At 45.8% G+C, this 20,077-nt stretch overlaps 7 non-coding genes and 2 pseudogenes across 7 annotated transcripts; all 9 read left to right on the top strand.

Moving 5' to 3' along the window:
• The first annotated feature begins 1,339 nt into the window (after positions 1-1,339).
• Positions 1,340-1,526, top strand: LOC130315220 (U2 spliceosomal RNA). The gene has a single exon (XR_008862790.1). It is a non-coding gene; the product is annotated as a U2 spliceosomal RNA (small nuclear RNA).
• A 1,990-nt stretch (positions 1,527-3,516) lies between these two features.
• LOC130315203 (U2 spliceosomal RNA) lies at positions 3,517-3,708 on the top strand. Its single transcript, XR_008862777.1, has one exon. It is a non-coding gene; the product is annotated as a U2 spliceosomal RNA (small nuclear RNA).
• Positions 3,709-5,891: 2,183 nt separating this feature from the next.
• LOC130315192 (U2 spliceosomal RNA) lies at positions 5,892-6,082 on the top strand. The gene has a single exon (XR_008862767.1). It is a non-coding gene; the product is annotated as a U2 spliceosomal RNA (small nuclear RNA).
• A 2,081-nt stretch (positions 6,083-8,163) lies between these two features.
• LOC130315276 (U2 spliceosomal RNA) lies at positions 8,164-8,354 on the top strand. The gene has a single exon (XR_008862830.1). It is a non-coding gene; the product is annotated as a U2 spliceosomal RNA (small nuclear RNA).
• Positions 8,355-10,446: 2,092 nt separating this feature from the next.
• Positions 10,447-10,637, top strand: LOC130315275 (U2 spliceosomal RNA). The gene has a single exon (XR_008862829.1). It is a non-coding gene; the product is annotated as a U2 spliceosomal RNA (small nuclear RNA).
• A 2,075-nt stretch (positions 10,638-12,712) lies between these two features.
• On the top strand, positions 12,713-12,872 carry LOC130315233 (U2 spliceosomal RNA; annotated as a pseudogene).
• A 692-nt stretch (positions 12,873-13,564) lies between these two features.
• Positions 13,565-13,737, top strand: LOC130315228 (U2 spliceosomal RNA; annotated as a pseudogene).
• A 2,094-nt stretch (positions 13,738-15,831) lies between these two features.
• Positions 15,832-16,022, top strand: LOC130315274 (U2 spliceosomal RNA). Its single transcript, XR_008862828.1, has one exon. It is a non-coding gene; the product is annotated as a U2 spliceosomal RNA (small nuclear RNA).
• A 2,084-nt stretch (positions 16,023-18,106) lies between these two features.
• Positions 18,107-18,297, top strand: LOC130315277 (U2 spliceosomal RNA). The gene has a single exon (XR_008862831.1). It is a non-coding gene; the product is annotated as a U2 spliceosomal RNA (small nuclear RNA).
• The last annotated feature ends 1,780 nt before the right edge of the window (positions 18,298-20,077 follow it).

Genomic DNA, 20,077 nt, shown 5'->3' with positions numbered 1-20,077 from the left:
TTGGCTCCTGGGATTCATCCATCACCCCAGGAGTTACAATGCAACAGGATCAAATTAAAGTTTTAGGTATTGTTTTTAACCAGGTCAATGATGGGAGCCCTAACTGGGATTCAGCTATAGCTAAGATGGAGAAGAAGATTTTAATGTGGAATCTTAGAAACCTTACCATGGAGGGGAAGATTTTAATAATAAAGATGGTTTTACTCCCTATTATGCTATACATTGCCATGGTATTTCCTCCATCTATTTTATACATTAAAAAAGTAACTAGAATTGTTTTTACTTTTTTATGGGGTTCAAAAATGGAGAAATTAAAGCGTGATTTTATGTACAAAAGTAAAGATAATGGCGGGAAAGATGTTCCTAACCTTTTTACTTTCTTTTACATAAAGTATTTCTGTTTCTGTTTTAAAATTATTAAATCCGATGGCATTTTTAGCTGCTTTTTAAGGTACGCTGCGGGCATGGTTTTTAAAAGATGGTTGCGCATCCCTCTGAACGCTCCGGTGCTTCTGTGTCCCCCAAAACATTATGTGGTGTTGGAAAAGACAGTCAGGCTCCTAGGTCTCCAAGATTTGGAGCCTGACATACTGGGGGACCAGAGAAAGGTATCAAAGGTCCTCAGGCGGAGTGAGGTTACCCTGGCAGTGTCCAATTTCACACAGGCAAGATCCAAAAAGGTATGGCGGAACGTGTACGGGAAGTTTCTGGCGAATGTACACAGGGATCTTGCCTGGGCAATCGTCCACCAGTGCCTCCCTACTCGTGAGTTCCAGCACAGGCGAGGACTGGTGGCGAGAGCCAAGTGCCCGAGAGATGGCTGCGGAGTGGACGAAACGGTGCTGCACATATTTTGGAACTGCCCTTTTGCACGGGAGCTTTGGAGGAAGGTAGGCCCACTTTTGAAGTGGGCCTGCGGCCTAAAAGATTTTAATCACGAATGTGTCTTTTACGGTCTTTTTAACTGCCCCAATTTTAAACAGCAGATGATCTGCTGGATGATTATTAATTGTTTTAAAAATGCCATCTGGAAAGTTAGGAACATCTTACTTTTTAAACATGATTTTATTGATGTTAAAAACTGTATAAAGCTGGCCCTGAGTGAGATGTACATCTATTACCTAAGAGACAAGAAACAGTTGGGGGCCAGCGAGGCAGCATCCATGTGGTGTCTGCCTCTATGGAACGAAATAACAATATAATCAGTTTTTATGACATTTATATAATGTTTTATCCTGCCATTTTTATTTTTTCTCCTTTTATTACTGGTTTTATTATTTGTATTTTAAAACTTTTGTGAACCTTTTATTATTTTGCATTTTAAATTTTGTATGGTTTCTTATTTATTCAATAAAATTTTGTTGAAACCTTTATCTGTTCTTATCAGTTTAATATCTGATACGTCCCCTATCTGGGGACCATATATTAAATGGATTTTTGAGAACGGGGGCCGATTTCGAAGCTTGCTTCCGTCGCCCTATGCATTGACCCGATATGGCAGTATCTTCGGGTACAGTGCACCACCCCCTTACAGGGTTAAAAAGAAAGATTCCTACTTTCATTGCTACCTGCTTGCTGGCTAGCCAGCTAGCCAGCCCTGTGGGCCTTGCTGCTGCTGCAGCCAAAAAACAAAAGGTGGTGCTGCTGCTGCTTCTGCTGCTTCTGCTTCTGCTTGTGTCTGGCCGCTGTTGGAGCGTCCAGGCACAGGACTTCTGCTGCTGCTGACTAAATGGCCTCCTTAATTGGATCATTTGAGTAGCCAGCACACCTGTGCAGGTAGGGCATGACATGATAGGCAGCTGCCTTGATAGCGGGTGGGTGCTGAATGTTCCTAATTGACAAAATAAGATTAATGCTTATGAAGAAATATAAAATCTCATCCCTTCCCCAATATCGCGCCACACCCCTACCCCTTAATTCCCTGGTTGAACTTGATGGACATATGTCTTTTTTCGACCGTACTAACTATGTAACTATGTAACATAACATGGGGGGGGGGGTCTCCTGGCTGTTCACACAGGTGTGTCATTGCTGTACATTGACCATGCATTGCTTCTGTGGTATTGCAAAGGCAAAGACAAATGCTTCCAGCCATCCATTGCACTAATGGATTGGTCATCAGCTGGCTGTCTATGTCCCGCATCAATATAGACCAAAGTACAGAGGGTTAGGCTATGCTATTGTGCACCTACCTGATGCATCAGAAGGTGCGAGGCCCTTGCTAAATTCTGTGCACAGACTTTGAGATCTATACTTTAGACTGTATCTAAACCTGCTCCAACATGGACTGACATTCTGGCCTACTTTCAGCCGATGCGACTTGTCTGTCGCTGAACAGTCGCTTTTTATGTATTCAGCACCTATGTATAATGTTGTAAAAATGCTCTAGAAGCTAAAGTCGCAGAAATGTCACACATATTTGGCCTGCAACTTTCTGTGCGACAAATTCAGACAGGAAAAATCAGTATAAATCCTTAGAAAATTATCCCCCAGTGTCTCCATCTGCTGGCGGTATTGAATAAGCATTGCTGCACTGATGGGGTATGCATTAGACGAAAAAAAAGAAGAAAAAGAAGAATAATACGCCCAGAAAAGAGGCGAAAAGGAGAAAAACGTAAAAAAACGTGAAAAAAAAGTAAGAGGAAGAGAAGGGAAAAAAAGGTGGAAATGGGTTTAAAAGTGATTTCGGCGGAGAATATATATATATATATATATATATATATATATATATATATATATACACGCGCACACACACACATATATATAAACGTATTCTCCGTTGAGATATTGCAGCCGCTGCTGTGTCCAGGCCCAGGAGCCTTAGCACTGTGCTGTGATGTCACTCAATACCACTGACATCACTAGGTGTAAACAACATCTCTCCTTTGCTGTGTATGTGACTATGGAGCTGTTTGGTGATGTCGTCTATTATGGCCTTCATAGAAGCAACAGGAGATTGTTGCATCCATCTAGAACCCTCAGAACTACAGTGCTATGATGTCACTCACTTCCACAGGCCTTGCAGAGTGTAAACAACAACAACCCAGCTTTGTTGTGTATGTAACCATAGGGATTTGTGATGTCACCTAGAACCTTCACAGCAGCGACAGCTTTATGAGGAGCATCAGCACTGCTCTGCCTGAGCAGAACCATCACCGCCATAGGTTGTCAAATAACCCGGGTTTAACCCACACAGGTAAGTCCAATGGGGTGCAGGCATGTCCTCTATGCTTACAGCTTCCCGTGGGTGTTGGTTTGATACCGTTTGGGGACAGCCAAGGGTTCCTGGCAAATCCGGGTTATGGATTGCATTTAAAAGGCCCCGTGGGAGTGCAATGGGGCCCCTGTCTTGCTGCTTAGCAATAATGGTATGGGTTTAGGTTCTGCTGTGTGTACTGGTGGTTGACTGCCCCCCAGCCCAGAGTGTGCATGGAAAATTGTCTGGCAGCCTCCCTGACAGCAAGCAGTGATAGTGCCCATGAAGGGCACCTTGTTGGGCCCGCCCCTTTCACGGTTATCGCTTCTCGGCCTTTTGGCTAAGATCAAGTGTAGTATCTGTTCTTATCAGTTTAATATCTGATACGTCCCCTATCTGGGGACCATATATTAAATTGGATTTTTGAGAACGGGGGCCGATTTCGAAGCTTGCTTCCGTCGCCCTATGCATTGACCCGATATGGCAGTATCTTCGGGTACAGTGCACCACCCCCTTACAGGGTTAAAAAGAAAGATTCCTACTTTCATTGCTACCTGCTTGCTGGCTAGCCAGCTAGCCAGCCCTGTGGGCCTTGCTGCTGCTGCAGCCAAAAAACAAAAGGTGGTGCTGCTGCTGCTTCTGGCTGCTTCTGCTTGTGTCTGGCCGCTGTTGGAGCGTCCAGGCACAGGACTTCTGCTGCTGCTGACTAAATGGCCTCCTTAATTGGATCATTTGAGTAGCCAGCACACCTGTGCAGGTAGGGCATGACATGATAGGCAGCTGCCTTGATAGCGGGTGGGTGCTGAATGTTCCTAATTGACAAAATAAGATTTAATGCTTATGAAGAAATATAAAATCTCATCCCTTCCCCAATATCGCGCCACACCCCTACCCCTTAATTCCCTGGTTGAACTTGATGGACATATGTCTTTTTTCGGACCGTACTAACTATGTCACTATGTAACATAACATGGGGGGGGGGGGTCTCCTGGCTGTTCACACAGGTGTGTCATTGCTGTACATTGACCATGCATTGCTTCTGTGGTATTGCAAAGGCAAAGACAAATGCTTCCCAGCCATCCATTGCACTAATGGATTGGTCATCAGCTGGCTGTCTATGTCCCGCATCAATATAGACCAAAGTACAGAGGGTTAGGCTATGCTATTGTGCACCTACCTGATGCATCAGAAGGTGCGAGGCCTTGCTAAATTCTGTGCACAGACTTTGAGATCTATACTTTAGACTGTATCTTTAGGCTATGCTATTGTGCACCTACCTGATGCATCAGAAGGTGCGAGGCCCTTGCTAAATTCTGTGCACAGACTTTGAGATCTATACTTTAGACTGTATCTAAACCTGCTCCAACATGGACTGACATTCTGGCCTACTTTCAGCCGATGCGACTTGTCTGTCGCTGAACAGTCGCTTTTTATGTATTCAGCACCTATGTATAATGTTGTAAAAATGCTCTAGAAGCTAAAGTCGCAGAAATGTCACACATATTTGGCCTGCAACTTTCTGTGCGACAAATTCAGACAGGAAAAATCAGTATAAATCCTTAGAAAATTATCCCCCAGTGTCTCCATCTGCTGGCGGTATTGAATAAGCATTGCTGCACTGATGGGGTATGCATTAGACGAAAAAAAAGAAGAAAAAGAAGAATAATACGCCCAGAAAAGAGGCGAAAAGGAGAAAAACGTGAAAAAAAAGTAAGAGGAAGAGAAGGGAAAAAAAGGTGGAAATGGGTTTAAAAGTGATTTCGGCGGAGAAATATATATATATATATATATATATATATATATATATATATATATATATATACGCGCACACACACACATATATATAAACGTATTCTCCGTTGAGATATTGCAGCCGCTGCTGTGTCCAGGCCCAGGAGCCTTAGCACTGTGCTGTGATGTCACTCAATACCACTGACATCACTAGGTGTAAACAACATCTCTCCTTTGCTGTGTATGTGACTATGGAGCTGTTTGGTGATGTCGTCTATTATGGCCTTCATAGAAGCAACAGGAGATTGTTGCATCCATCTAGAACCCTCAGAACTACAGTGCTATGATGTCACTCACTTCCACAGGCCTTGCAGAGTGTAAACAACAACAACCCAGCTTTGTTGTGTATGTAACCATAGGGATTTGTGATGTCACCTAGAACCTTCACAGCAGCGACAGCTTTATGAGGAGCATCAGCACTGCTCTGCCTGAGCAGAACCATCACCGCCATAGGTTGTCAAATAACCCGGGTTTAACCCACACAGGTAAGTCCAATGGGGTGCAGGCATGTCCTCTATGCTTACAGCTTCCCGTGGGTGTTGGTTTGATACCGTTTGGGGACAGCCAAGGAGGCATCTGCAGGCAACAAAGGTAGGTGTGTGCTTGTGTGTGTGTTTCCTATGCAGATCCTAAGCCCAGTGTCACATGCAAGTAGGAGGAGTAAGAAGGGTTCCTGGCAAATCCGGGTTATGGATTGCATTTAAAAAGGCCCCGTGGGAGTGCAATGGGCCCCTGTCTTGCTGCTTAGCAATAATGGTATGGGTTTAGGTTCTGCTGTGTGTACTGGTGGTTGACTGCCCCCCAGCCCAGAGTGTGCATGGAAAATTGTCTGGCAGCCTCCCTGACAGCAAGCAGTGATAGTGCCCATGAAGGGCACCTTGTTGGGCCCGCCCCTTTCACGGTTATCGCTTCTCGGCCTTTTGGCTAAGATCAAGTGTAGTATCTGTTCTTATCAGTTTAATATCTGATACGTCCCCTACCTGGGGACCATATATTAAATGGATTTTTGAGAACGGGGGCCGATTTCGAAGCTTGCTTCCGTCGCCCTATGCATTGACCCGATATGGCAGTATCTTCGGGTACAGTGCACCACCCCCTTACAGGGTTAAAAAGAAAGATTCCTACTTTCATTGCTACCTGCTTGCTGGCTAGCCAGCTAGCCAGCCCTGTGGGCCTTGCTGCTGCTGCAGCCAAAAAACAAAAGGTGGTGCTGCTGCTGCTTCTGCTGCTTCTGCTTCTGCTTGTGTCTGGCCGCTGTTGGAGCGTCCAGGCACAGGACTTCTGCTGCTGCTGACTAAATGGCCTCCTTAATTGGATCATTTGAGTAGCCAGCACACCTGTGCAGGTAGGGCATGACATGATAGGCAGCTGCCTTGATAGCGGGTGGGTGCTGAATGTTCCTAATTGACAAAATAAGATTAATGCTTATGAAGAAATATAAAATCTCATCCCTTCCCCAATATCGCGCCACACCCCTACCCCTTAATTCCCTGGTTGAACTTGATGGACATATGTCTTTTTTCGACCGTACTAACTATGTAACTATGTAACATAACATGGGGGGGGGGGGGGGTCTCCTGGCTGTTCACACAGGTGTGTCATTGCTGTACATTGACCATGCATTGCTTCTGTGGTATTGCAAAGGCAAAGACAAATGCTTCCAGCCATCCATTGCACTAATGGATTGGTCATCAGCTGGCTGTCTATGTCCCGCATCAATATAGACCAAAGTACAGAGGGTTAGGCTATGCTATTGTGCACCTACCTGATGCATCAGAAGGTGCGAGGCCCTTGCTAAATTCTGTGCACAGACTTTGAGATCTATACTTTAGACTGTATCTAAACCTGCTCCAACATGGACTGACATTCTGGCCTACTTTCAGCCGATGCGACTTGTCTGTCGCTGAACAGTCGCTTTTTATGTATTCAGCACCTATGTATAATGTTGTAAAAATGCTCTAGAAGCTAAAGTCGCAGAAATGTCACACATATTTGGCCTGCAACTTTCTGTGCGACAAATTCAGACAGGAAAAATCAGTATAAATCCTTAGAAAATTATCCCCCAGTGTCTCCATCTGCTGGCGGTATTGAATAAGCATTGCTGCACTGATGGGGTATGCATTAGACGAAAAAAAAGAAGAAAAAGAAGAATAATACGCCCAGAAAAGAGGCGAAAAGGAGAAAAACGTAAAAAAACGTGAAAAAAAAGTAAGAGGAAGAGAAGGGAAAAAAAGGTGGAAATGGGTTTAAAAGTGATTTCGGCGGAGAATATATATATATATATATATATATATATATATATACGCGCACACACACACATATATATAAACGTATTCTCCGTTGAGATATTGCAGCCGCTGCTGTGTCCAGGCCCAGGAGCCTTAGCACTGTGCTGTGATGTCACTCAATACCACTGACATCACTAGGTGTAAACAACATCTCTCCTTTGCTGTGTATGTGACTATGGAGCTGTTTGGTGATGTCGTCTATTATGGCCTTCATAGAAGCAACAGGAGATTGTTGCATCCATCTAGAACCCTCAGAACTACAGTGCTATGATGTCACTCACTTCCACAGGCCTTGCAGAGTGTAAACAACAACAACCCAGCTTTGTTGTGTATGTAACCATAGGGATTTGTGATGTCACCTAGAACCTTCACAGCAGCGACAGCTTTATGAGGAGCATCAGCACTGCTCTGCCTGAGCAGAACCATCACCGCCATAGGTTGTCAAATAACCCGGGTTTAACCCACACAGGTAAGTCCAATGGGGTGCAGGCATGTCCTCTATGCTTACAGCTTCCCGTGGGTGTTGGTTTGATACCGTTTGGGGACAGCCAAGGAGGCATCTGCAGGCAACAAAGGTAGGTGTGTGCTTGTGTGTGTGTTTCCTATGCAGATCCTAAGCCCAGTGTCACATGCAAGTAGGAGGAGTAAGAAGGGTTCCTGGCAAATCCGGGTTATGGATTGCATTTAAAAAGGCCCCGTGGGAGTGCAATGGGCCCCTGTCTTGCTGCTTAGCAATAATGGTATGGGTTTAGGTTCTGCTGTGTGTACTGGTGGTTGACTGCCCCCCAGCCCAGAGTGTGCATGGAAAATTGTCTGGCAGCCTCCCTGACAGCAAGCAGTGATAGTGCCCATGAAGGGCACCTTGTTGGGCCCGCCCCTTTCACGGTTATCGCTTCTCGGCCTTTTGGCTAAGATCAAGTGTAGTATCTGTTCTTATCAGTTTAATATCTGATACGTCCCCTATCTGGGGACCATATATTAAATGGATTTTTGAGAACGGGGGCCGATTTCGAAGCTTGCTTCCGTCGCCCTATGCATTGACCCGATATGGCAGTATCTTCGGGTACAGTGCACCACCCCCTTACAGGGTTAAAAAGAAAGATTCCTACTTTCATTGCTACCTGCTTGCTGGCTAGCCAGCTAGCCAGCCCTGTGGGCCTTGCTGCTGCTGCAGCCAAAAAACAAAAGGTGGTGCTGCTGCTGCTTCTGCTGCTTCTGCTTCTGCTTGTGTCTGGCCGCTGTTGGAGCGTCCAGGCACAGGACTTCTGCTGCTGCTGACTAAATGGCCTCCTTAATTGGATCATTTGAGTAGCCAGCACACCTGTGCAGGTAGGGCATGACATGATAGGCAGCTGCCTTGATAGCGGGTGGGTGCTGAATGTTCCTAATTGACAAAATAAGATTAATGCTTATGAAGAAATATAAAATCTCATCCCTTCCCCAATATCGCGCCACACCCCTACCCCTTAATTCCCTGGTTGAACTTGATGGACATATGTCTTTTTTCGACCGTACTAACTATGTAACTATGTAACATAACATGGGGGGGGGGGGGGGGGTCTCCTGGCTGTTCACACAGGTGTGTCATTGCTGTACATTGACCATGCATTGCTTCTGTGGTATTGCAAAGGCAAAGACAAATGCTTCCAGCCATCCATTGCACTAATGGATTGGTCATCAGCTGGCTGTCTATGTCCCGCATCAATATAGACCAAAGTACAGAGGGTTAGGCTATGCTATTGTGCACCTACCTGATGCATCAGAAGGTGCGAGGCCCTTGCTAAATTCTGTGCACAGACTTTGAGATCTATACTTTAGACTGTATCTAAACCTGCTCCAACATGGACTGACATTCTGGCCTACTTTCAGCCGATGCGACTTGTCTGTCGCTGAACAGTCGCTTTTTATGTATTCAGCACCTATGTATAATGTTGTAAAAATGCTCTAGAAGCTAAAGTCGCAGAAATGTCACACATATTTGGCCTGCAACTTTCTGTGCGACAAATTCAGACAGGAAAAATCAGTATAAATCCTTAGAAAATTATCCCCCAGTGTCTCCATCTGCTGGCGGTATTGAATAAGCATTGCTGCACTGATGGGGTATGCATTAGACGAAAAAAAAGAAGAAAAAGAAGAATAATACGCCCAGAAAAGAGGCGAAAAGGAGAAAAACGTAAAAAAACGTGAAAAAAAAGTAAGAGGAAGAGAAGGGAAAAAAAGGTGGAAATGGGTTTAAAAGTGATTTCGGCGGAGAAATATATATATATATATATATATATATATATATATATATATATACGCGCACACACACACATATATATAAACGTATTCTCCGTTGAGATATTGCAGCCGCTGCTGTGTCCAGGCCCAGGAGCCTTAGCACTGTGCTGTGATGTCACTCAATACCACTGACATCACTAGGTGTAAACAACATCTCTCCTTTGCTGTGTATGTGACTATGGAGCTGTTTGGTGATGTCGTCTATTATGGCCTTCATAGAAGCAACAGGAGATTGTTGCATCCATCTAGAACCCTCAGAACTACAGTGCTATGATGTCACTCACTTCCACAGGCCTTGCAGAGTGTAAACAACAACAACCCAGCTTTGTTGTGTATGTAACCATAGGGATTTGTGATGTCACCTAGAACCTTCACAGCAGCGACAGCTTTATGAGGAGCATCAGCACTGCTCTGCCTGAGCAGAACCATCACCGCCATAGGTTGTCAAATAACCCGGGTTTAACCCACACAGGTAAGTCCAATGGGGTGCAGGCATGTCCTCTATGCTTACAGCTTCCCGTGGGTGTTGGTTTGATACCGTTTGGGGACAGCCAAGGAGGCATCTGCAGGCAACAAAGGTAGGTGTGTGCTTGTGTGTGTGTTTCCTATGCAGATCCTAAGCCCAGTGTCACATGCAAGTAGGAGGAGTAAGAAGGGTTCCTGGCAAATCCGGGTTATGGATTGCATTTAAAAAGGCCCCGTGGGAGTGCAATGGGCCCCTGTCTTGCTGCTTAGCAATAATGGTATGGGTTTAGGTTCTGCTGTGTGTACTGGTGGTTGACTGCCCCCCAGCCCAGAGTGTGCATGGAAAATTGTCTGGCAGCCTCCCTGACAGCAAGCAGTGATAGTGCCCATGAAGGGCACCTTGTTGGGCCCGCCCCTTTCACGGTTATCGCTTCTCGGCCTTTTGGCTAAGATCAAGTGTAGTATCTGTTCTTATCAGTTTAATATCTGATACGTCCCCTATCTGGGGACCATATATTAAATGGATTTTTGAGAACGGGGGCCGATTTCGAAGCTTGCTTCCGTCGCCCTATGCATTGACCCGATATGGCAGTATCTTCGGGTACAGTGCACCACCCCCTTACAGGGTTAAAAAGAAAGATTCCTACTTTCATTGCTACCTGCTTGCTGGCTAGCCAGCTAGCCAGCCCTGTGGGCCTTGCTGCTGCTGCAGCCAAAAAACAAAAGGTGGTGCTTCTGCTGCTTCTGCTTCTGCTTGTGTCTGGCCACTGTTGGAGCGTCCAGGCACAGGACTTCTGCTGCTGCTGACTAAATGGCCTCCTTAATTGGATCATTTGAGTAGCCAGCACACCTGTGCAGGTAGGGCATGACATGATAGGCAGCTGCCTTGATAGCGGGTGGGTGCTGAATGTTCCTAATTGACAAAATAAGATTAATGCTTATGAAGAAATATAAAATCTCATCCCTTCCCCAATATCGCGCCACACCCCTACCCCTTAATTCCCTGGTTGAACTTGATGGACATATGTCTTTTTTCGACCGTACTAACTATGTAACTATGTAACATAACATGGGGGGGGGGGGGGGTCTCCTGGCTGTTCACACAGGTGTGTCATTGCTGTACATTGACCATGCATTGCTTCTGTGGTATTGCAAAGGCAAAGACAAATGCTTCCAGCCATCCATTGCACTAATGGATTGGTCATCAGCTGGCTGTCTATGTCCCGCATCAATATAGACCAAAGTACAGAGGGTTAGGCTATGCTATTGTGCACCTACCTGATGCATCAGAAGGTGCGAGGCCCTTGCTAAATTCTGTGCACAGACTTTGAGATCTATACTTTAGACTGTATCTAAACCTGCTCCAACATGGACTGACATTCTGGCCTACTTTCAGCCGATGCGACTTGTCTGTCGCTGAACAGTCGCTTTTTATGTATTCAGCACCTATGTATAATGTTGTAAAAATGCTCTAGAAGCTAAAGTCGCAGAAATGTCACACATATTTGGCCTGCAACTTTCTGTGCGACAAATTCAGACAGGAAAAATCTGTATAAATCCTTAGAAAATTATCCCCCAGTGTCTCCATCTGCTGGCGGTATTGAATAAGCATTGCTGCACTGATGGGGTATGCATTAGACGAAAAAAAAGAAGAAAAAGAAGAATAATACGCCCAGAAAAGAGGCGAAAAGGAGAAAAACGTAAAAAAACGTGAAAAAAAAGTAAGAGGAAGAGAAGGGAAAAAAAGGTGGAAATGGGTTTAAAAGTGATTTCGGCGGAGAAATATATATATATATATATATATATATATATATATATACGCGCACACACACACATATATATAAACGTATTCTCCGTTGAGATATTGCAGCCGCTGCTGTGTCCAGGCCCAGGAGCCTTAGCACTGTGCTGTGATGTCACTCAATACCACTGACATCACTAGGTGTAAACAACATCTCTCCTTTGCTGTGTATGTGACTATGGAGCTGTTTGGTGATGTCGTCTATTATGGCCTTCATAGAAGCAACAGGAGATTGTTGCATCCATCTAGAACCCTCAGAACTACAGTGCTATGATGTCACTCACTTCCACAGGCCTTGCAGAGTGTAAACAACAACAACCCAGCTTTGTTGTGTATGTAACCATAGGGATTTGTGATGTCACCTAGAACCTTCACAGCAGCGACAGCTTTATGAGGAGCATCAGCACTGCTCTGCCTGAGCAGAACCATCACCGCCATAGGTTGTCAAATAACCCGGGTTTAACCCACACAGGTAAGTCCAATGGGGTGCAGGCATGTCCTCTATGCTTACAGCTTCCCGTGGGTGTTGGTTTGATACCGTTTGGGGACAGCCAAGGAGGCATCTGCAGGCAACAAAGGTAGGTGTGTGCTTGTGTGTGTGTTTCCTATGCAGATCCTAAGCCCAGTGTCACATGCAAGTAGGAGGAGTAAGAAGGGTTCCTGGCAAATCCGGGTTATGGATTGCATTTAAAAAGGCCCCGTGGGAGTGCAATGGGCCCCTGTCTTGCTGCTTAGCAATAATGGTATGGGTTTAGGTTCTGCTGTGTGTACTGGTGGTTGACTGCCCCCCAGCCCAGAGTGTGCATGGAAAATTGTCTGGCAGCCTCCCTGACAGCAAGCAGTGATAGTGCCCATGAAGGGCACCTTGTTGGGCCCGCCCCTTTCACGGTTATAGCTTCTCGGCCTTTTGGCTAAGATCAAGTGTAGTATCTGTTCTTATCAGTTTTCATGCTGGTGGGGATGGGTGCTGCATGGAGGATGCAGGTGTACCAGGGCTTTCCGGGGCTGGTTCTGAGGAATCAGCTCGACGGCTGCCCCGATGTGACCTGTTCCCTCCGGGTCTCGCCATGAGGCTGAGAGGGTCTAGAGCCGAGGTACTTTTGTGCCTCGGGGAGTGGTGACCCCGAGGTGCCGAAACTCACTGGGAGAATAGGCTCACTGAGTTGAAGCACGGGCACCATAATCTCTTCACCTTGTGGCACTCACCTCTTGATTCCCGGCCTTCTGGCTAGGATCAGAGAAATTTTTATAGATCCGGCCGGATGTCCGGGCAGTATATCTGCACACATTCACTTATTTATTTATTTTTTGTCTCACTGTGTCACTTTTTGCGTGTTGTGTGTTCACAGGATTTGTCAGGATGCGGTAGCCCTTCTGGGTGTCCCTCCTGGCGGTCTAGGGGAGGTGTGTGTGGCCATTAGGTTCCGCACCTCCCTGCAAACACCCCGGGTACTCCTGCTTCGCAGGGTACCTACCGTAATCGGCTCTGCGGGCAGATACCTTGGCTAACGCCAAGGGGGATGCCGGGAGCATTTGTGGTCTCCTAGTAGCTTCGGCGAAAAGGGACATCGAACCTGGAACCTCGCAGGTACCTTTTGGTCCGGAGGCGAAGGGTAAGGTTTGTTGGGGGGCCTCTCTCCTATCGGAGAAGGGCTTGCGATAGACCGCATCCTTTGTGCACGTTTTTTTAGTGTAACACGTTTGCACTTTTTCTTGCACTTTGGGTGAATCGAAAGCACGTTCCTCGGCTTTAAAAAAAAAAATCTGTTCTTATCAGTTTAATATCTGATACGTCCCCTATCTGGGGACCATATATTAAATGGATTTTTGAGAACGGGGGCCGATTTCGAAGCTTGCTTCCGTCGCCCTATGCATTGACCCGATATGGCAGTATCTTCGGGTACAGTGCACCACCCCCTTACAGGGTTAAAAAGAAAGATTCCTACTTTCATTGCTACCTGCTTGCTGGCTAGCCAGCTAGCCAGCCCTGTGGGCCTTGCTGCTGCTGCAGCCAAAAAACAAAAGGTGGTGCTGCTGCTGCTTCTGCTGCTTCTGCTTCTGCTTGTGTCTGGCCGCTGTTGGAGCGTCCAGGCACAGGACTTCTGCTGCTGCTGACTAAATGGCCTCCTTAATTGGATCATTTGAGTAGCCAGCACACCTGTGCAGGTAGGGCATGACATGATAGGCAGCTGCCTTGATAGCGGGTGGGTGCTGAATGTTCCTAATTGACAAAATAAGATTAATGCTTATGAAGAAATATAAAATCTCATCCCTTCCCCAATATCGCGCCACACCCCTACCCCTTAATTCCCTGGTTGAACTTGATGGACATATGTCTTTTTTCGACCGTACTAACTATGTAACTATGTAACATAACATGGGGGGGGGGGGGGGTCTCCTGGCTGTTCACACAGGTGTGTCATTGCTGTACATTGACCATGCATTGCTTCTGTGGTATTGCAAAGGCAAAGACAAATGCTTCCAGCCATCCATTGCACTAATGGATTGGTCATCAGCTGGTTGTCTATGTCCCGCATCAATATAGACCAAAGTACAGAGGGTTAGGCTATGCTATTGTGCACCTACCTGATGCATCAGAAGGTGCGAGGCCCTTGCTAAATTCTGTGCACAGACTTTGAGATCTATACTTTAGACTGTATCTAAACCTGCTCCAACATGGACTGACATTCTGGCCTACTTTCAGCCGATGCGACTTGTCTGTCGCTGAACAGTCGCTTTTTATGTATTCAGCACCTATGTATAATGTTGTAAAAATGCTCTAGAAGCTAAAGTCGCAGAAATGTCACACATATTTGGCCTGCAACTTTCTGTGCGACAAATTCAGACAGGAAAAATCAGTATAAATCCTTAGAAAATTATCCCCCAGTGTCTCCATCTGCTGGCGGTATTGAATAAGCATTGCTGCACTGATGGGGTATGCATTAGACGAAAAAAAAGAAGAAAAAGAAGAATAATACGCCCAGAAAAGAGGCGAAAAGGAGAAAAACGTAAAAAAACGTGAAAAAAAAGTAAGAGGAAGAGAAGGGAAAAAAAGGTGGAAATGGGTTTAAAAGTGATTTCGGCGGAGAAATATATATATATATATATATATATATATATATATATATATATATATACGCGCACACACACACATATATATAAACGTATTCTCCGTTGAGATATTGCAGCCGCTGCTGTGTCCAGGCCCAGGAGCCTTAGCACTGTGCTGTGATGTCACTCAATACCACTGACATCACTAGGTGTAAACAACATCTCTCCTTTGCTGTGTATGTGACTATGGAGCTGTTTGGTGATGTCGTCTATTATGGCCTTCATAGAAGCAACAGGAGATTGTTGCATCCATCTAGAACCCTCAGAACTACAGTGCTATGATGTCACTCACTTCCACAGGCCTTGCAGAGTGTAAACAACAACAACCCAGCTTTGTTGTGTATGTAACCATAGGGATTTGTGATGTCACCTAGAACCTTCACAGCAGCGACAGCTTTATGAGGAGCATCAGCACTGCTCTGCCTGAGCAGAACCATCACCGCCATAGGTTGTCAAATAACCCGGGTTTAACCCACACAGGTAAGTCCAATGGGGTGCAGGCATGTCCTCTATGCTTACAGCTTCCCGTGGGTGTTGGTTTGATACCGTTTGGGGACAGCCAAGGAGGCATCTGCAGGCAACAAAGGTAGGTGTGTGCTTGTGTGTGTGTTTCCTATGCAGATCCTAAGCCCAGTGTCACATGCAAGTAGGAGGAGTAAGAAGGGTTCCTGGCAAATCCGGGTTATGGATTGCATTTAAAAAGGCCCCATGGGAGTGCAATGGGCCCCTGTCTTGCTGCTTAGCAATAATGGTATGGGTTTAGGTTCTGCTGTGTGTACTGGTGGTTGACTGCCCCCCAGCCCAGAGTGTGCATGGAAAATTGTCTGGCAGCCTCCCTGACAGCAAGCAGTGATAGTGCCCATGAAGGGCACCTTGTTGGGCCCGCCCCTTTCACGGTTATCGCTTCTCGGCCTTTTGGCTAAGATCAAGTGTAGTATCTGTTCTTATCAGTTTAATATCTGATACGTCCCCTATCTGGGGACCATATATTAAATGGATTTTTGAGAACGGGGGCCGATTTCGAAGCTTGCTTCCGTCGCCCTATGCATTGACCCGATATGGCAGTATCTTCGGGTACAGTGCACCACCCCCTTACAGGGTTAAAAAGAAAGATTCCTACTTTCATTGCTACCTGCTTGCTGGCTAGCCAGCTAGCCAGCCCTGTGGGCCTTGCTGCTGCTGCAGCCAAAAAACAAAAGGTGGTGCTGCTGCTGCTTCTGCTGCTTCTGCTTCTGCTTGTGTCTGGCCGCTGTTGGAGCGTCCAGGCACAGGACTTCTGCTGCTGCTGACTAAATGGCCTCCTTAATTGGATCATTTGAGTAGCCAGCACACCTGTGCAGGTAGGGCATGACATGATAGGCAGCTGCCTTGATAGCGGGTGGGTGCTGAATGTTCCTAATTGACAAAATAAGATTAATGCTTATGAAGAAATATAAAATCTCATCCCTTCCCCAATATCGCGCCACACCCCTACCCCTTAATTCCCTGGTTGAACTTGATGGACATATGTCTTTTTTCGACCGTACTAACTATGTAACTATGTAACATAACATGGGGGGGGGGGGGGGTCTCCTGGCTGTTCACACAGGTGTGTCATTGCTGTACATTGACCATGCATTGCTTCTGTGGTATTGCAAAGGCAAAGACAAATGCTTCCAGCCATCCATTGCACTAATGGATTGGTCATCAGCTGGCTGTCTATGTCCCGCATCAATATAGACCAAAGTACAGAGGGTTAGGCTATGCTATTGTGCACCTACCTGATGCATCAGAAGGTGCGAGGCCCTTGCTAAATTCTGTGCACAGACTTTGAGATCTATACTTTAGACTGTATCTAAACCTGCTCCAACATGGACTGACATTCTGGCCTACTTTCAGCCGATGTGACTTGTCTGTCGCTGAACAGTTGCTTTTTATGTATTCAGCACCTATGTATAATGTTGTAAAAATGCTCTAGAAGCTAAAGTCGCAGAAATGTCACACATATTTGGCCTGCAACTTTCTGTGCGACAAATTCAGACAGGAAAAATCAGTATAAATCCTTAGAAAATTATCCCCCAGTGTCTCCATCTGCTGGCGGTATTGAATAAGCATTGCTGCACTGATGGGGTATGCATTAGACGAAAAAAAAGAAGAAAAAGAAGAATAATACGCCCAGAAAAGAGGCGAAAAGGAGAAAAACGTAAAAAAACGTGAAAAAAAAGTAAGAGGAAGAGAAGGGAAAAAAAGGTGGAAATGGGTTTAAAAGTGATTTCGGCGGAGAAATATATATATATATATATATATATATATATATATATACGCGCACACACACACATATATATAAACGTATTCTCCGTTGAGATATTGCAGCCGCTGCTGTGTCCAGGCCCAGGAGCCTTAGCACTGTGCTGTGATGTCACTCAATACCACTGACATCACTAGGTGTAAACAACATCTCTCCTTTGCTGTCTATGTGACTATGGAGCTGTTTGGTGATGTCGTCTATTATGGCCTTCATAGAAGCAACAGGAGATTGTTGCATCCATCTAGAACCCTCAGAACTACAGTGCTATGATGTCACTCACTTCCACAGGCCTTGCAGAGTGTAAACAACAACAACCCAGCTTTGTTGTATATGTAACCATAGGGATTTGTGATGTCACCTAGAACCTTCACAGCAGCGACAGCTTTATGAGGAGCATCAGCACTGCTCTGCCTGAGCAGAACCATCACCGCCATAGGTTGTCAAATAACCCGGGTTTAACCCACACAGGTAAGTCCAATGGGGTGCAGGCATGTCCTCTATGCTTACAGCTTCCCGTGGGTGTTGGTTTGATACCGTTTGGGGACAGCCAAGGAGGCATCTGCAGGCAACAAAGGTAGGTGTGTGCTTGTGTGTGTGTTTCCTATGCAGATCCTAAGCCCAGTGTCACATGCAAGTAGGAGGAGTAAGAAGGGTTCCTGGCAAATCCGGGTTATGGATTGCATTTAAAAAGGCCCCGTGGGAGTGCAATGGGCCCCTGTCTTGCTGCTTAGCAATAATGGTATGGGTTTAGGTTCTGCTGTGTGTACTGGTGGTTGACTGCCCCCCAGCCCAGAGTGTGCATGGAAAATTGTCTGGCAGCCTCCCTGACAGCAAGCAGTGATAGTGCCCATGAAGGGCACCTTGTTGGGCCCGCCCCTTTCACGGTTATCGCTTCTCGGCCTTTTGGCTAAGATCAAGTGTAGTATCTGTTCTTATCAGTTTAATATCTGATACGTCCCCTATCTGGGGACCATATATTAAATGGATTTTTGAGAACGGGGGCCGATTTTGAAGCTTGCTTCCGTCGCCCTATGCATTGACCCGATATGGCAGTATCTTCGGGTACAGTGCACCACCCCCTTACAGGGTTAAAAAGAAAGATTCCTACTTTCATTGCTACCTGCTTGCTGGCTAGCCAGCTAGCCAGCCCTGTGGGCCTTGCTGCTGCTGCAGCCAAAAAACAAAAGGTGGTGCTTCTGCTGCTTCTGCTTCTGCTTGTGTCTGGCCACTGTTGGAGCGTCCAGGCACAGGACTTCTGCTGCTGCTGACTAAATGGCCTCCTTAATTGGATCATTTGAGTAGCCAGCACACCTGTGCAGGTAGGGAATGACATGATAGGCAGCTGCCTTGATAGCGGGTGGGTGCTGAATGTTCCTAATTGACAAAATAAGATTAATGCTTATGAAGAAATATAAAATCTCATCCCTTCCCCAATATCGCGCCACACCCCTACCCCTTAATTCCCTGGTTGAACTTGATGGACATATGTCTTTTTTCGACCGTACTAACTATGTAACTATGTAACATAACATGGGGGGGGGGGGGGGGTCTCCTGGCTGTTCACACAGGTGTGTCATTGCTGTACATTGACCATGCATTGCTTCTGTGGTATTGCAAAGGCAAAGACAAATGCTTCCAGCCATCCATTGCACTAATGGATTGGTCATCAGCTGGCTGTCTATGTCCCGCATCAATATAGACCAAAGTACAGAGGGTTAGGCTATGCTATTGTGCACCTACCTGATGCATCAGAAGGTGCGAGGCCCTTGCTAAATTCTGTGCACAGACTTTGAGATCTATACTTTAGACTGTATCTAAACCTGCTCCAACATGGACTGACATTCTGGCCTACTTTCAGCCGATGCGACTTGTCTGTCGCTGAACAGTCGCTTTTTATGTATTCAGCACCTATGTATAATGTTGTAAAAATGCTCTAGAAGCTAAAGTCGCAGAAATGTCACACATATTTGGCCTGCAACTTTCTGTGCGACAAATTCAGACAGGAAAAATCAGTATAAATCCTTAGAAAATGATCCCCCAGTGTCTCCATCTGCTGGCGGTATTGAATAAGCATTGCTGCACTGATGGGGTATGCATTAGACGAAAAAAAAGAAGAAAAAGAAGAATAATACGCCCAGAAAAGAGGCGAAAAGGAGAAAAACGTAAAAAAACGTGAAAAAAAAGTAAGAGGAAGAGAAGGGAAAAAAAGGTGGAAATGGGTTTAAAAGTGATTTCGGCGGAGAAATATATATATATATATATATATATATATATATATATATATATACGCGCACACACACACATATATATAAACGTATTCTCCGTTGAGATATTGCAGCCGCTGCTGTGTCCAGGCCCAGGAGCCTTAGCACTGTGCTGTGATGTCACTCAATACCACTGACATCACTAGGTGTAAACAACATCTCTCCTTTGCTGTGTATGTGACTATGGAGCTGTTTGGTGATGTCGTCTATTATGGCCTTCATAGAAGCAACAGGAGATTGTTGCATCCATCTAGAACCCTCAGAACTACAGTGCTATGATGTCACTCACTTCCACAGGCCTTGCAGAGTGTAAACAACAACAACCCAGCTTTGTTGTGTATGTAACCATAGGGATTTGTGATGTCACCTAGAACCTTCACAGCAGCGACAGCTTTATGAGGAGCATCAGCACTGCTCTGCCTGAGCAGAACCATCACCGCCATAGGTTGTCAAATAACCCGGGTTTAACCCACACAGGTAAGTCCAATGGGGTGCAGGCATGTCCTCTATGCTTACAGCTTCCCGTGGGTGTTGGTTTGATACCGTTTGGGGACAGCCAAGGAGGCATCTGCAGGCAACAAAGGTAGGTGTGTG

This window comes from Hyla sarda, unplaced genomic scaffold, assembly GCF_029499605.1.
Source record: "Hyla sarda isolate aHylSar1 unplaced genomic scaffold, aHylSar1.hap1 scaffold_186, whole genome shotgun sequence".
In the NCBI taxonomy this organism is placed as follows: Eukaryota; Metazoa; Chordata; class Amphibia; order Anura; family Hylidae; genus Hyla; species Hyla sarda.
Note: the sequence above shows the minus strand (reverse complement) of the source record. Positions and strands in the feature narration are given on the sequence as shown.